This window comes from Pinus tabuliformis, chromosome 8 (genome assembly GCF_031772625.1).
Source record: "Pinus tabuliformis cultivar Carrire ecotype Pingquan chromosome 8, CPIR1, whole genome shotgun sequence".
Classification (NCBI taxonomy): Eukaryota; Viridiplantae; Streptophyta; class Pinopsida; order Pinales; family Pinaceae; genus Pinus; species Pinus tabuliformis.
In genome coordinates, this window is record NC_142294.1 from 447258166 (window position 1) to 447277146 (window position 18981).

An 18981-nucleotide genomic window follows, 5' to 3' on the forward strand; every position below is an offset into this window, starting at 1 on the left:
CTTCACTTTCGCTAGTTGACGGTGTGCTTTCAACATGGCAATCAGAGGTTGACGACACTGGATTGTGCAAATGGGGAGACCAGTCCCTTAGTATCCGAGGGATGCAAGGACAATTTCTGTGAAAGTGGTCTCCCTTGCAAATGACACATGGCGATTTAGGCCTGGTCGGTGCAGTGTGTGGATTTTCGTTAGACGACACTCGTTTGCCCCCATTCGCTTCTGGCTCCTTCTTCTTCTTCTCTTTCTTCTTCTTTTCCTTTTTCTCCTTAGGAACTTGACTTTTGGCTTTGCCAGCCCCATCAAGCGAAGAGGAAAGAGGATAAGAAGAATTAGAGGAAGTAGAAGGTTGGTGGGTAACTCTGGACTGGTCTAATTGCTGATTCGATTGTTCAGGAATAGTGGTGTTCTGAACGACATTGGTTGAGAAGAGCCAAACTGGCAAGCGAATTGTCAGTCCTGGAAGCGACAATGTGGCCATATGGGGTGCACCAACATCTCCCCAAGAGGAGAAAGGACTAGGATTTCCACCAAGGGGAATTACTTGGTTGGTAGACTCCATTTTCTCAACCTAAGATCAACGTAGGAAAAGGGTATGAATATTCTGTTTAAAATAAATTTTACGAAGCTTGGACACAACTTGTTTTTTCAATTTTAAAGAGTCGAGAAAAAACAAAAGATGACTCTAGTCTCCTTCGATTTTTAATGAGCCTGCAGTGACAAGTGCTCAGATGGACCTTTTCCGTTAAGGAGTCTGAAAAGGAACGAAAGGGACTGCTATGGAGATCTAGGTAGAGGGTGTGCCAAACCAATCACAAAACTGCAGAATACGTTTTATGGTACGACAGTCAATCTTCCCGAATGCTGTGTTCGGTGCATTGCGATCAGTAGGGCGGCCGACACGGCTTCCTATGGATAAAACGTTTTAAGCCTATAGGGGTCTCCCAATATATACTCGACGGTACGTGGGAGCACAATCCGTACTAGCACTTATCGTCTCACAGTGGAGGAATCACCCAACCATCAGTGAGGACAACAGTTACCACGCTTTACGACACCGGAACACGTCTCTTGCCTAGACCTCTATGTTGTGCGTTAAGTTCCAATGCATTGTTAGATTCATTCAATTTATTTTAAGTTGATATTTCTTAGAAGTTTTCCTTTTTGGATCACCACGAGATGTAGATGTAATTCCTAAATGCAATCTAAAGATGATAAGAAAGCTTTTATCTCTTTTCAACAATGAAAATCCTAGCTACAAGGGGAAAAGAAAGACACAATCTTTTCTCAAAGAGCAAAGAGCACACTGTAAATGCACTTTTCCTAAATCAAACCATACAAACTATCAATATGCAAATGCACATATGCATGTATTTGTTTTCACTTTCTTAATATTGATGCCTAAAAAGAAAGTTGATGTACAATTTTGAATTTGCTTTCAATTGAAAAACACAAACAAGCTTCTTTTTCGAAATCAAAAGGGTAGAGAAGATTACGACACTTTATGTTTTGGAAATAAACACTCGTTTCGACACTAGAAAGTGACAAATTCAAACCAAATGCAAAAGTAAAAAGTATATTCATCTGTCAACAGCAAGAAAACTTTCTCCTAAGATCAAAATCGACACTTACGACAGATCTAAATCTAAGGACGACAGTATTAATATTCTACTTTTCAATGGAAAACTTTAAATGATGTAACAAACACACAAAGAACATCTACAGTATTTTTGTACAAAGGAGGTGGAATTAAGGCAGAGAAAAGGGGTTTTCAGATAGGTACACACACTGATAATAGGCTGCAAAAATCAGAGATACAACTGGACAAAATGAAGCAAAGAACCTCAGCTGCACAGGGCAAAGGCTGATCAGCGCACCTGTTGCACAAAGAAACTGAATTGCAGCGCAGGTAGCCCTCTCGGGACCTGCGTTGAAATGCAGAACCTCTTCACAGAGCCTGCGCTCGGGCAGAAACGAGACTTCTATCCGGGTTTTGGGTCATGGTTTGCAGTTTAATCTATGGTTTTTTGGCCGAGTAAAAGCAATCAGTAAGGTACAATCAGAGGGATGATTTAAAGGAGGACTAAGAGCTATCACAAAGGGTAATTAGAGAATTTGTGGATCAGCTGTTCAAATCATAAACAAATCCAGTGAGTGGATTGAAGTAGCAGCTACTTTGCATTTGATAATGGCAAATGCAGTTCGATTGCTACTTCCGTGTTTATGAGACAAACAACAATGGAAACACAAACAAACTAACTAGACACGATCCCCAGCGGAGTCGCCATTTTGTTGTTGGGAAAATTATCTACTCAGAATGCCCCTATCCCACTCTAAGGTGTGACAGTGCCTTAGCAACAAACAAGGAAAAACTACTTTCATATTCTTCTTTATGAAATGTAAACAGAGAGGAAGGATGGACTAACCTGTGTCTTGCGCTAGTTTGTTGATCCAATCTCTCTCCTCTTTGACAGCTTCTAGCTACCTGCTCCCTTACTTGCCCAGCTTCACCGAGTTCCTACAAGATCACAGAAGAGGAAAAACTACACAAAGATATAGATTTACATTCATAACTAGCTTAGGATAAGATTTAAGCTAAACATGCAAATATAACAAAAAACATCATTGATAGACAAGCATGTAGGAGAAACTAAAATAGTTTTATTGATATGATAAGAAGTCCAGGAGGAGATACAACCAAGTGAGTACCAATCCAGCATCTACCTCCCAGCAAAGGAATCCCTTTTTCACCTCCAACAAAGCATAAATCACCCAATGCACTAATCTCAATCTGAAAACCAACAGCAACTCTCTGCAAAGTACAAAATTCCAGCCTCCTGGATCTCTGGGATGAGGGATCCATATATAGATGTAAGCAGAGAGGATGAGTCAGCTTATGTTTTGACTTGTGGCTTCTCTTTGTCAGTTCTTGCTTCCACTTGGAGGCTGAGAGCCTCTTACTCATCCTTGGTCGAACTCAGTGAGGCAAGTGTCATTGAGGAAGATTCTGGAAGCTTCCATTGTCTGTCCACCTCGCGGAATGACACTGCCATTTTGCATTTCCCGCTCAGTGCACCCTGGTAGTGCATTCAAGTGCATTGCAATGCACCTAGCCAGTGTATTTGGGTGCTTTGCAACGCAGCCAGCTAGTGGAGCATTTGAATTGATCCTGATTTGACTAGTTTTGAGCAGTTTCTGGTGGAGAACTTCTGGGAGAAGCTGTCAGTGGTTGACCTTGTTCCTTTAGGGGCAGGAACAACACTTTTAGGGACTTTGGATCCCTTGGATTATGGACATTTCATGCTTAGAGCTATAAGGCACAAAAATGTCTATAACAAGAAGGCCATGTGAGTTTCCCTTGGGACGGAGCTCCAACTACATCCTGTGGAGGAACTATTGGTTCCTAAGGAGGAGGAGCCTCACGCTGATGCGAAGTAGCCGCATGCAGAGGTTCTAGGAGTGGAGACATCCACTCAGGAAGTCTTCTAGAGATGGACAAAAGCACACAAGAGAAGCTGACAGATTGTTGGAGGATGCGAGATAGAATATGGGAGCACCATCTTCTCAGCGCAGATAGAGGAGGTCACTTGAGAGGTACATGGCCCTTGCTAGGGAATGTGTTGAGACCAAGCCATCTTCCTTTGAGGAAGCAGTGCAGCAGCCAATTTGGGTTGATGATATGGAGGAGGAGTATGACTCCATAGTCCATAATAGTGTTTGGGATGTGCTTCTGAGACTGGAGAACAAGTTACTTGTGAGTTCCTGTTGGCTTTACAAGGTAAAGCAAGCTATTGATGGTAGTGTGAAGAAGCATAAGGCAAGATTTGTTGCCCGCGTCTTTTCACAAGTCGAGAGGATCATGCTACTGCAGTATATTTCAATAGAGGAGCAAGATGCTGACATTTTCATGAAGGCATTATCAAAGTGTAAATTCGAGTTCCATAGAGACAGGATCAAGGTGGTAGATAATCCCTTTCTTGTTGGGAGGGAGCATTGAAATATGGCAACAAGAATATTCCAATTTAATTTTTCCTTGAATTAAATTGTGAACTAAAATCGAATTTAGCCTTAACAACTAGTTGGAAATAATTAATTACTTTACTTTAAATTAATTAGTTGGAGAAATTCAAGTTAGAAGTCTTTATGAAGTCATGCAAGAGTTATCCCTTAAATTAAGGAGATAAGATTGAGTTATATTTGAGTTATAATTAGTTAAATTAGTTTACTGATTTAAGTCCAGTTAAATTAGTTCTAAACTTTTTGAGGAACTAATAGTGAGTTAACAGTCAGTTGATGCATTAATACACTCAACTAGTGCTACTCCAATTAACTAAAGATTCCCTCATTAGAAAATCATGCATGTCTATTATGAGAAAGACCCAGTTGAGATTGATGTCAAGGAAAGTGTACTATCAGTTGCATGTGTTTTATTATAAAGAAAACTCATGCATGCAGTCAAGGCATCATTCCTTGAGGGTTACGCAGTTTTGAAGGGACTGTTCCACTTGGTAACAGGAGAATCATCCACTAGGAACAGTGCAAGGAAATAGGAGCTTGGAGGGCAGAGAGCAAGGCTGGAGAGAAGCCAAGATTACCTATGAGCATATGTGAGGATTGTATTGAGAGTTGGCTAGCTTTGAGAGCTAAGGCTTTGTATAATTCCCATGTATTGCCACCTTGTATGATAATATAGATAGTGGGGTTTTCGCTGAGGCTTTCGCCAAAATATTTTCATGTGTATTGTGCATTGATTCTTCTTCTTCTAGTTATATTGTTCAACTCGATCTTTAAGCTTCTGCAAATTGATAGTAGAAGTAGGTTATAGTATTCTGCTTTGATTTGTATTGCATTATCAGGTTAACCTACATCAGATTTTCTACATGGTATGAGAGGTAGTTTGTAGGAAATTTCTACAATTAATCCTCCTGAAAGCCTAGACTATTCCTTGCGTAGTTTTGGTAGTCAGTCCCCCAACCTGCGAGCAGAAATTTTGCAGCCTTCACGATCGATCACACATGTATGTTGCAAGTAAGTCCTCAAGTTTGTTTTAGTTTTTGACAGGAAAATTTCTCTCCATGAGTGTTGCTATGTCTCCATGCATCATAGGTCTTCGCCTGTTTCTCAATAGCACAAGTATAATGGCCTTTAGGAGAGCAGAGTCAAAGGACACTGTTGAGAGAAAAATAGGGTTTCTAGCCAAGCAAGTGTCTATGAGCTCGCCTACCTATGAAGACGTCAAGTTATTCATAGATAAGGACATCAAGGTAATATGGTAGCAGCATTACAACAAGCAACACCATCAGCAACAACATAAGGCAACACACCTTCAGATGTAAGAGGAAGGTTGTTGACAACACAACGGCGGAACAAAGTTGCAAGCTCAAGTAGATCCACTTCTAATGAAAGAAACTTTGGAGACTTAGGCTATGAGGTGATGACATGACATGAAGATCACGCGAAGGCATAGAATGAAATAGAGAAGGAGTTGCATGTGTTGAGGCAGCAACTCAAGGAAGAACATGATCTGCATAGATGAGGGAATTAGTTCCGACAGGAACAGTTATAGCAGGGTTTGCAACATGCACAAACAAATGAAACTATGCATGTATGAGTTATAGATCCATCCCAAAAGCAGACACGAAGTAGACAAGGTGAGCAATGTTGTTTATCGCATGCAATGGAATTCAATAGCATGCATGTCATTGTGCGCACAAATGCGATCCCACCCATTTGGCACACACAGTAAGAAGAAGAAAAGAAGCAAGTCCAACTGGAGTTGAACATGTATTTTGACAAGTTGATGCAGATGGCCATAAGTACATGCTTGGAGATCATCAGAGACCCTATGCATTAACATGTTGTCGGTCCGGTCACACCCAGGATGACCATGCACATGCTATTAGGTGAGTTGGATGGAGGAGCCATATTAGTGTACCCAGATTGAATGGGGCAAGAGTTCACTTCAGCAAGATGTCACTATTGAGTGCATCGACACCATCATCGATGACCAAGCTTAGCATCAGTTCGCCACCATCGACCATCACAAGGATGTCAAACAATTGGTCTCATAAAAATTGTCTGAGTGTTATTATGTCTTGCGTGCCTTGCTCAAGCCATTTTGTCTCACATGGGTACATGTGCAAATTGTATGTAACATCTTGTCAAGCGGAAGTTCAAGTGTCAATTGTTGAATGTAACAGTCATACAGTAGTTGAAGAGTCATGACAATAGATGAATGGTCACAAAGGGGAATTTCAAGGGTCACCTTACCCTTTGCTGTAAATAATCCGTCATAGCTTATTGTATAGGCTTTTGGTCAACCAAGCTTCTGATAGGAGTATCTTAAAGAAATCTTGGATAGTATTGTAACGAGCCTTGGCTTCTCCACTACGCAGAGCTAGTATATATCTTTGGAGGAGTAAGCGGTTGTGGTTGTAATGTTCTGCTCTTAGAACTAGTGGTTGGACATGGATATATTGTATGGCTCGAACTTACACTTAATATAACAAAGCCAACACGTTTCACGCATATTTTGTATTGTATTTCAGCTATCTTGAGTACTATAAATGATATATGTATCTATTTTCTTATGCATGCATATATAGCTATTTTTGTATATGTATGTATGAATCTTCTGAAATGTTATGTTGGTTTAACCATCACTTTGGATTACTAGCCTACTTGTCTTCCATTTTGTGTTGCATCTTTGCTTGTGTGTTCCCTTCTTAACTCCGTGCTATCACAGGTTTCGAAGGGATGCACTCACCACACCCTCTGTGTGTTAGAACTGCTCATGCACTTTCCTTGAATTACTGCATATGTCACACCCTTACTACCAATAGGGACATCTTGCTTACCTATGTGTGAAACCGTGGTCAAGGCATTACTACACAACCCACTATTGGGACTCCTACACCAAATGGTCAGAGGTCTAACTTGGACTTCTTACCGGGGAGATCCCCTGACATGTTGGTGGTTCTAGCACTATCAACAACAAGATAATAGGCTCAAGGTAAAAAGTTGTATGATTGAATTTGTATTATCATCATGTAAAATTGTAAACATTTTGCTTCTAAATTATTAAAAATAGTGAATTTTTGTGTGTGAGATTTACTAATTTGTTATATATATATATATATATATATATATATATAACTAATATTTGTGTTTTCATGCGTTTGTAATGTGTATTTTGTGTCTTGTTGCCATAATTATCATGTCATGTGTATGACACTTGTATCTTTGTGTCCTTCCTGTCCCATGTCATCATATCACGTGAAATAGCTAGTAACATAAAATATTAACATGTGAAGGAACTCTGATAGAATACAACTAGATTAAGGCCCTTGGTCTCCCCTATCTTCTTTCTCTATGTAGTCCTCATAATCCTCCATCTTTCTACTGTTGGGTTGGGGGCTCGATGTGTGCCTTTAATAGAATAGAGTTGATGTTCTGGGAATTATTTAAAAGAAATAATTTTTGTAAAGGCTAGCCAAGGTTAATCCTTTAGAAAATTCATGAAAACTCTTCATGAATCAAACCAAAATTATGAGGTATCATATATATGTGTTTTTGTGTTAGTACAATTCTTAGGCCATCCATTTGACTTTTTGTTGGTACATGCTTTTCAACATGTGTTTCTCATGGAGAAATATCTTAAAATGTGTTTTCTTACTCATCTAAAATTATCAGAAACCATGTCCAATGGATAGCTTAAAAGGATCTGCTATAAAATAACCTTAAATCATGTTTGAAATGAACAAGTCATGCAAAGCACTATGTACAAACTGTATCTACATGTTGATATTCCTTTTTTTATTAATTCAACCATTTCGCAATTAGATAATACGATAGAGAAATTGGACAGCTCTGTGATACTGCAGAGTATTCACAAAGAAACTCAATTGAACATAATTATGGCTATGAAAACCTACATGCAAAAATTAATAGAATTGATAAAGGTGATGGCTAGCCAAGAACTTAACAGTATGAAATAAGCAATTTTTAAGTTTACCTTAGGTGGTTTTCTTGCAAAAAATAGAAGTGGCCCTCAAGCTCTTTGTATTTTTATTTGGATCCTAAATAATATTGTTCCCAAGGGTAAACTATCAACTTGTTAAAATAATAATTAAATTGTAGATAATATTTTGGAATTAATACAATCATCGAAAGGGGTTACTTTCAATACAAGATTTAATAGGATGCAGTGTGAAGCAACTAGATTTAAGCTTCACCCATCTAAATGTGAGGGAGGGATATAGATCTTGATCTTGATCAACAGGGTCTAGCGTTGGTGCTTTATTTTGAAATTCTTGAACCAAGGTTGAAAGGAGTGGGAACAACATTATCATCCAAAAGTCGTTGCAGGTGAAGCATCCTGAGAACATATAATTTGTATGTTTTTTCCATGTGGAAAATACTCTTTATATTCTATATGAAGAATATATATATATATATATATGTTTTATTCGATTACATCATAGGTTTTAGGTGATTACATTAAATTTCATCATGTCACTTATGGGAATTGAACCTTGGTGGAGAGGGTCCCAATCATTCCTTCCAACTACCTGAGACAAACCCCATTGAGATCTCTTTCACTCTGTCCCTGTATGTATATATATATATATATATATATATATATATATATATATATATATATATATATATATATATATATATATATATATATATATATATATATATATATATATATATATATCTATATATATATATATATGTATGTATGTATGTATGTATGTATGTATGTTATCTCACTTTTATATTAAAAAAATTCAGATGTGAAATTAGTTGCAAAATATATGAAAACATGCATATATGTACATTAATGATGGATTTTACATCTATTTTCTACAGAATTGCACATTGACTTTTGAAACTCCTTTTGAATAGATTTGTTTCTCTTAACTTAATTTCTAGGTTCTATTATTACGTATTAACATGTCTTCTTTCTTCTGCTTCAGAGTTTTCTTTCTTGAATATAATATACATAAAATTGAAAAAGATCAATCTTAGTTATTTTGAGTCCAAGTTTAATAAAATGATTGAGATGTGTAACAAATGTCACATTAACATTAAGTGACCTTTATATATAAACAAGTTGCTGATAATCTAAGGTGCTTACGTTAAGTCAGTAGCAGAACTACCAACTGAATTATATGTTTTAGTCCATTACATCATATGTTCAAAGTGATTACATTAAGCTCGTCAAGTCACTTATGGCAATTGAACCTCGCTGGATAGGGTCCCAAAAATCTCTCCCTACCACCTTAGACAAACTCCACTGATATCTCTCTCTCTCTCTCTCTCTCTCTCTCTCTCTCTCTATATATATATATATATATATATATATATATTATCTTGAATTGATATTAGAAAATATCAAAATGAAAAATTAGTTCCAAAATATATGAAAACATGCATATTTGTACATTAATGATGTGTTTTACATCTTTTTTCTGGAGAATTTTCCATTCAGTTGGCCAACTCTTGATGGAAAAGTTTGTTTCATTTAACTTAATCTATATCATCTATTATTATCTGTTAACATGCCTTCTAACTTCTGCTTTGGAGTGTTCCTTCTTCAGTATGATATAAATAAAATTGAAAAAGCTCAATCTTAGTTATTTTCGGTCCAAGTTTAATAAAGTGATTGAGATGTGTAATAAATGTTACATTAATATTAATTGACCTTTATAGATAAACAATGCATCATTAAAATAAGGTAATTAGGTCAAGTGGCTAGTAAAACTACCTACTAAATGAAATAAAAGGTGTTCTAACTCCTATGTCAATTTATGAAATGACATGGTTTGAATCATGGCCTAACCAGACCATCTTAATCATGATGCCATGAACTGATCCATCATTCATGTTGTCATTTTTTCTCATTTAGATTGTAATTATTAGTTTTACATTTCCCATGGGAAACAATAATTTTGTACATTGCTTGGATGTTATTTAGTTGGATACTTGGGGATGAGTATGATTTCATATTTTTTATTTATTGCATGGGCTTTGAGATTTGTTAGTTTTATTTGAAATATGAGGCTATCTCATGAATTAATTGCATGATCTTGGAATTTCTACTAATTGGCATATCAATGTCGACAAAAGGTTTGGCTGGCTTATATTTGTGGGGATTTTTTTTTTTTGTTTTTTTACCAGTGATGGAATGCATATGGGATTTAGTTTCTTCTGAGGTTGTCATAATCTTTTTTCCTTCCTTTTTTATTTATGAAGATCATTATATATACTAGGCCGAAATAAGGTATTTCTATATTTGTCTTTTTGTTATAACATTTCATTTGCATTGACAGTAGTTTGTATTACAACTTCTTGAAATGCTAGTCATAGATGGAAGGGATAAAGAGTTGGCATTATCAACTTTAACGATAATGCAGAATTTGGAGGTATGTTTTGTTTTGTATTCTTCTAATCTTGAATCTGAGGAATTAAAGAGGACCATAGAATGTACTTCACAATGTAATGGCCTTTATTGTATTGAACATACTTAATTATTTGAGCATTTCCTATTTGGATGGTCTTTTAAGTCGGATTCATGGTTAGAGTTTTTTTCTAAGAAGCTAATTTTATTGTACCAAAATTGCTGAGACAATATTTATATCTTTTGGTTTATGTGGTCATGGAAAATACAATTTGTTGATAAAGGGAGAGGACAATCAATAGATAATGCAATTATTATTTTATCCAATGAAGAACTTCACTTGGATATTGAACAACCAATAGACCTAGAAGCGTCTACTTTATGGAAGAATGAAAATGATGTGATATTTCTTGCACAACATATCACAACATTATGCAGTAACCCATCTTGGGTGAATCTTGCGAGTGGGGGTTCTTTGTAGAAAATTGTTGTGTTCTCTTGAACTGACTAAGGAAATCTTAGATGAGAAAGTTTAGTCAAGGACAAATTTGATTAGAAATCTTTTGAAGATTCTTGTTAGCCTTACAAAGCAAAAAAAAAAAATCGTATCAAAGAGTCATTTACTAATAAATATTAGTGAAGTGGCTAGTCTTTTGCCTAACTTGTTTAAGATGATCTTTGAAACTATCAATCATGATCATGTGGATGTGTAGAAAAATCTAGACCATCAACTATCACTTATTTTGGAAACTTTCATTTAGTTTGTTCATGATGTGGTTTTGGATGATACAATATTTGAGAACATACACACATTTATTATTTTTTCTTTATTGGACATATTGTATGGAATAATGTGGAGGAATGAGAGACAAAATTGTGTTTAGAAGTTTCATGTTGTTTACAAGCATGAGGTTATTATTAAGATTTTGAGATTTTCTTGTGATAGTGGATCACATAACTATAAAAAAATTCATTAGAAACAAACAAGTTAGGGTGGTCATGAAGCATATGGGTTTGTACACTTAACTTATACTGCTTTGTACTTTAACCTTTTCTCACAACATTTTTCCTTAATTATTGATTGCAGTAAGGAGAATCATTTGAGTGTTATATTACCACAAGAAGGTCATTTTATGGAGGATATAATCGTTATTGCAAGTCTTTTTGGATGAAAAGGGTGTAAAAACAAGGCCCTAGGTTGATAATTTGTGTCCAACTACTAGCAAGGATGGGTTGGGAGTAAATGATGTAGAGTCTGCAAGTGGTCATGAAGATGATTCACTCTTTGGAGTTCTAGTTTCAGAGGATGGCATGCAAGAAGATACATCTAATGGACATGAATAGCCCTTCCCTATAAATGAAAGTGTTTATGACTCCAATATACCCTTACAAGGAGTTGTTGAAGTAGTTATCTTTCTAAAAGAGTGCATTTTTTCTATATACCAATAAGCCTATCACCAACTTAATTAAGTGATAACATTAACCATTGGAACATGATTGACCAACTTAATTAAGAGACATTGGAACATGGTTGACCATGGTTGAACATGATTGATTTTAACATCAAGACAATATTAAACCTAAAGGATTAATATTATAAGTCGATGGTATATAAACCCTAAGATAAATATTATACACCCTAAAACAAACATGGTTGGCCATGGTTGACCACATTTTATTATCATATTGACACAATCTTTGTCACAATGTGATGTTGGACTATGGTTTACCGTGATTGATTTTATTTTTGAGACAACCTTTTTGACAATGTGACATTCAAAAATGGTTTACCATCATTAACAATGGTTGATTTTCATATTGATACAATCTTTGTCTTAATGGAACCATGGTTGACCAAGATTGAGGGATTATAAACCCAAGGGAATAATATTGTACCCAATCATTAATATTATAAACCCTATGTTTATAAACCCTAAGATAAATATTATAAACCCTAAAATAAACATGGTTGATGTAACAACCCTCATGAAAAGTTCATGTAATAAAAGTTAATAAAGGCCAAATAAGACCATGGGGTAAGGGACACATATGCTAAGATGAATGTTAGGAAAGGATATCATAGTGGGCATCACTTGATGTGTTTATGGCTAAGGAAATTGGAAAATCCTAACAAAAAGACATTAAAAGGCTAAAAGGGATTTTTTGGCCGATTTATTTATGAAAATAAAGGAAAAGAGTAGAAAAGTAAGGTGAAAGGTAAGAGGTTGCATGTGACGAGGAAACTGAAGGAAATAATGGTAAATGAAGAAAATAGAGGTTTCATTAAGAAAAATAATTCTGAGGATTAGTTGGTAACCTTTTATTAGTTCAAGTTTTAGAGCTCTCTCATTATTCTCTCTCTCTCACACTCTTGGTCACTAAGAGTTTTCTTGGAGCACTCTAGTTTTTCATCAAGGAAGGAAAAGCAAGCAAAGGGAAAGGAAGGAAAGCAATAATCATGGAAGGAAGAGTAGGATCAAGTAGCTTTAGTAGGAATACATGCATGTAAATATTTCAAGGGTGACTTCCTACCTGGTTTTGACATGCATGGCTTTGCATGTTGGTGTATGGCTCTTTTGTTGTCGGTGAAATGGTTTTTATAGGTTATGATATTGGTTTCTAGCCTAGCCTTGTCATTTCTCGATGCCATGGTGTGTTGGTATCTTTATCTCAGTTTTGAGCTTTGGAATTGTCAAATGGATTTCAAAATCTGGGGTAGAGGTGGTCTCAAGGTTCATTCCCAAAGGCTTAGGAATGCCTTTCTCGTTTTGGTGGGATACACGGTAAAGCCTGAGGGAGGAGTCTCGGCTTAGGGTCTAGTGATATGGTGTGGATTGCGGTAATTCCTGAGAGGTTGGTGTCTCGGTTTAGGGCATAGTGATCTGGGAATGGATTGCAGTAAAGCTTGAGAGGGAAGGAGATAGAAAATTGCTCAAGGATAGTGATGGATTTTGGATGGCATTCCAGGTTCGGTTTGGTTTTGTGATCGGAGCACCAATTTTGGTGTGATCACAGTCTGGTGAGGGTGGAGGTGGTTTAAACTCTAGATTCTCTTGGTATTTTTTTTTGGTTTATTTATCAATGATATAGGACATTCATGCTTGGAATATGGTGTGGGGGTGATTGGATGAAAGAAATATTTGGTTCAGCCATGTCTACGGTCGGGTGGAACGTGGAAGTCTTGAACCTAGTCAGATTTTCCTATGGTTAATAAAATCTAATTTCTCTTGCTCTTATACTTGCTAATATGTGGATTTAATGACTGATATCTCAATGTTATTTCCATGGTTTTATGTTGGTTATAAGCATGGTTAATTGAGGGGTTCATGTCATCGACACTTCATGTATTTACTTGTAATGGTTAAAGTCATGCAAATAAGACCTAATTTATGTCATAATAGTTCAAGGAAGAAGGTGTGTTCCTTCTTGTCATGTTTCATAAGATTTTTGGTCATTCATGTTGTGTCTTGTATCCTAAACCTGGAGATTGCATTGATGCCAAGTGTTTGATAGAATGTCAGTCTAGGTTGAGGATGGTCAGGCCTTGTCCTAAAGTTGATTTTTGGTTTATTATTCTTTCATCATTTGTTTGATGGATTATGAAAGTTACAACAAGTTATGGGGAGTGGTTGGAATTCTCGGCCAGAGAATTGCCTTAAATTCCATGGGTGATGGCATAGGTCTTCTTGCAAAAGTCCCTGGTTGAAAACATGCAGGTCTATGAGAGCATCCAAAGGTCTCTGGACACTCACATGCCCATAGAATGAGAGCATGATCTAGGTGGATATTGGTGGCCACCTGCCAATTCGACCTGGACCCCCACCATTATTTCTCTCAGAATTTTCAATTTCCTTAATTGTAGCACAACTTACTATTTTTAGCAGTTTTTCGGGTCCTGAACTTCTGGAGTCGTTTTGAGGCCCTAAACGACGTTTTTTGGGAAATCTAGGGGCAACATGGTTCCATGGACCGATGTTTCCCTTCCCAAAGTGGTAGTGCTCAGATAGATCTTTCTAACGAGCTATTGTACGCGTCAAACGGAGATCATATGCCAAAGTTACGACCCTGGGAAGTTGATGTACCAATTTACCCAAACGGGGTCCACAATTTGGTGTTTCATCTCCTAGGGTTAGGTTTTGGAATGTTAATGGTTTTCCATTGTTTGTCAACAACAAATAGGCCTTCAAGCCTCATTGTAACACAGTTCAGAGGCATGTAGCCACCACATCTCTTCTCAGAGATAAGCTAACATCGCCCTAGCTGGTTTATTTCCATTTCTGGTTGTAAGCATATTTCAGTATTTTCCATTAATGAAATGAAGTATTATTTCCGTGCATCTTTGTGTATATGGTTATCTCTGTAATTTGTTGCGTTCCTATTTAAATCCGGATCAGTGGTATCAGAGCGGTCTGCTTTTTCTCTGTTTTTCTTTGCATGTCCCCAACAAGGTCGGGATATAAGGAGTTAGGGCTTGAACTGGTTGAACCTTTGCAAGACCAGCCTCGCAAATCCCGACGGCCTCCCATGGCGGATGAGAAGCAAGACGAGGGGGCAGGAGATCCCATCAAAATCTTGCTTGAAGAAGCCCTCGAGCAACAACGGAACGCGATGATGGAGAACTTTGCCCAGATCCTTCAGCGGCTACCCAGAAGCAACGCATCAGCTTCCAACAGCTACTCTGGAAACGCCACACCCTTTAAGGTACAAGTTAATTTTGAAATCCCCATATTCGAGGGTCAGATAGACGTAGATGCTGTAGATAAATGGTTAAATATGCTAGAGGGTTATTTTTCTGTTCATGAATTTTCGAGTCTGGAAATATTGTTTTCGCTCTTCTCAAAGCAGCCCCCCACGTCAAGGATTGGTGGGAAACCTACTGCGAGCAGAAGGATGAAAGTACTGGCTCACTATTTTCAGCCGCACCCACCTAGAATTTATTCTGGGATGCCATCAAGGAGCTTGACTACCCTGTTGGAAGCTATGAGGATGAATACATAAAGTGGACCACGCTGCAGCAGCGAAGGGAACAAGACGTGCCGGAGTTCACCAATCTTTTCCATACCCTTCGCACAAAGTTGGGTATCAAGGATTCGGAGCAACATTTGATACTCAAATACCGTGGCTGCCTGCACAAGTACATCCAGGAAGAAATACAATTCCTGAACATCTCCTCGCTCGGTGCAGCATACCGATATGCCGTGAAGGTCGAGCAGAAGTTTAAACAAAAGAAGCGAGACTTTGGATCTGTGAATCCAAAGCAGGAGAAAGGTGCCCCTAAACCACAGAACAAAGGACAATGCCAAGGCGGGACAGCCCAAGACAACCCGCCGAAGCTACAAGCAAAGAACAGCGCCGCGAAGCCGAAAAAGGACACTGGAAAATTGTGTGAGTTCCATAAGAGCTCCACTCACAAAACAAGTGAGTGTCGGGCCAAGCAGTCACTGGTGGCTGAGCTAAAGGTTTCAGAATCAGATGCATGTTCTGACTCTGAGTCAAAACCTGATAAGGGGAATGAAAAATGGAAGCAGATCATTGATGCAGATCCCAACGCCATTGTTGCTACCGCCAAGATCCAGAAAAATGAACCCGAAGATCCAGAGGAGGAGGAGCGTCTCTTCCACTCCCAGATGTGGGTAAACGGCTCCCTGATACAGTTCATTGTTGATAGCAGGAGTCAAAAGAACCTCATTTCGGCAGAGGTCATGAAGCGGTTGGGCTTACCGACCATAGCACATCCACAACCATACACCACTGGGTGGCTTCACCAAGGACGAGATCTTCGTGTGAGCCAGCAGTGTCGCCTTCCATACAACATCAAGCCCTTCACGGATGAGGTATTGAGTGACATTGTTCGCCTTGAAGTTTGTGACGTATTATTAGGACAACCATACTTGTGGAAGTGACATGCTATGTATGAATGAAGGCCCCGTGTTGTTATTATTACATTGGGAAATAATTTGTACAGGAGGTAGTAGGTGGCACCACCTACTGCCATCTCTTTGATTACTGCAAAACAATGCAGTAAGATCATTTCCAAAACCTGGAAATTTGTTTTCCTGATGATACGCCCTCAAGGAAAGAAGAAGACGGTGGTCGCGGCCTCCAGACGGGGTCCCTCTGCACCACAACTACAGATGGACAAGGTTGTGGAGGAGTACGAGGACATCTTCACCTCCCCTGCAGGGGTTCCTCTGCACTGTCAGGTCAAGCACTCCATCGATCTGACCCCAAGTGCGCCGCTACCCAATGGACCAATTTATCGGCGCTCCGTTCTCGAGAACAATGAAATCAAGAGGCAGATTCAGGAGCCCCTGCAGAAATGTCACATCCGTCCGAGTTCATCGCCTTGTGGGAGCCCGATCGTGTTGGTACAGAAGAAGGATGGGACGTGGAGACTCTATATTGACTATCGGGCGCTGAACAAGATCACTATCCGTAATAGGTACCCGATCCCGCGGATTGATGACCTCTTGGACCAACTAAAGGGGGCGAAATATTTTAGCAAGATCGATCTGAAGTCAGGATATCACCAGGTACCAATCGAACCCTCTGATGTGTGGAAGACTGCCTTCAAATCCAAGCAGGGCCTTTTCGAATGGTTGGTTATGCCTTTCGGATTGATTAATGCTCCTACAACCTTCATGAGGCTAATGGATGACATCTTGCGGCCATTCACCAACTCCTTTGTAGTAGTATACTTGGATGACATTCTGATCTTCAGCCAGAGTTGGGAAGAGCACCTCCACCACATCCGACAGGTTCTCCAAACACTGCGGCAACACAAGCTATGTGCCAATTTGGAGAAATGCACTTTTCGCATGACCCAGGTTCAGTATCTGGGATACATCATTGATGAACAGGGGGTGCATGTCGATCTAGCCAAGATCCAAGTCATTCGGGATTTGCCATCTCCATCCACTCTAACAGAGCTCTGCAGCTTTCTAGGTCTTGCCAACTTCTACCGCAGGTTCGTGTTGGGGTTTTCTCATATTACTTGGCCCTTGAGTCAAGTCACCAAGGGAGGGGCGAAAGCAAAATTCTTTTGGTCTGAATCTCAACAGAAGGCATTCATGGAGTTGAAGGATCGCCTCTGCACGGCACCAGTGCTTGCATTACCAGATTTACAACAACCATTTGAGGTCGAGACAGATGCCTCTGACTATGCTATTGGGGCAGTCGTTACTCAACATGGACATCCAGTGGCATATCGCAGTGAAACACTTTCAGACACAGTCCGGAAGTACCTCACTTATGATAAATAGATGTATTCCATTGTAAAGGCCTGCCGACAATGGAATCATTACATTTTGGGGAAGGAAACGATCATCCACACAGACCACCGACCCCTGCAGTTCATACAGTCCCAAGGAAAATTGCAAAATGATCGCCATCAGAAGTGGTCTACATACCTGCAACAGTTCCACTTGAATATCAAGTATAAGAAGGGCAGCACCAATAATGTTGCAGATTGCCTCAGTCGACCATGGATCATGGCGTTAATCACCGTGATCAACTATTGTGGGCACGAGACTTCTGATTGGCCACTTCTCTACAAAAGTGACCCAGAATTCAGCCACACATACCAGACACTCTTGGAGGGTCGACATGTTCCAGATTTTCACCTCCAGGATGCCTTGTTATGCCACCTGGGTCACCTTTGTGTTCCTTCAAGTGAGCGTGCCAAGATGATTTGGGAAGCACACTACAGTCGGGCTGCTGGGCATTTTGGGGTCGAGAAAACAGTGGCAGTACTACAAAATTATTTCTATTGGCCGAATCTTCGATAGGATGTTGGGAAGTACATCAGATAATGTACTACCTGTGCCATTGCCAAACCGACCATTAAGAAGCACGGCCTCTATACCCCGTTGCCTACCCCTAGTTGACCTTGGGAATCCATCTCCATGGATTACATGTCAGGCCTTCCTTCCACTAAGCATGGAAATGACTGTGTTTTTGTGGTCGTCGACAGGTTCTCAAAGATGTCCATTATGGCGTCCTGCAAGAAGAATATCACAGTAGAAGCCACTGCTAAACTCATCTTTGAACGAGTATGGGTGCACTTTGGGATCCCACAGTCTATCATCTCAGATCGGGACAGTCGGTTTCTCAGCACATTTTGGTCCAGTCTCTAGTCAATGCTGGACACCAAACTCACGAAGTCCACATCCTTCCATCCTCAAACTAATGGCCAGACAGAGGTTGTCAATAGGATGATTATGCACATTCTGCGCATGTATAACTCAGAGCATCCACGCACATGGGACGAGAGCCTCCCCTAAGTTCAGCGCAGCTACAACCGAGCTCTTCACAGCTCCACTGGCCATAGCCCTTTTCAGGTGGGTTTGGGATTCCAGCCACTGTGCCCCATTGATGTGGCCATGCCACTTGCAGCTACTCACATAAATTCAGCTCATGTCCAGTCCAAAATAGATAAGGCCACCAGCTTCATTGAGCGCATCCAACATATTCGCCAGCAGGTCCATGACATTCTTGAGAAATCAAATGCCAAGTGCAAGCAGCGACATGATCAACATTGGGTGCCACACAAGTTTCAGGTGGGCGACAAAGTCTGG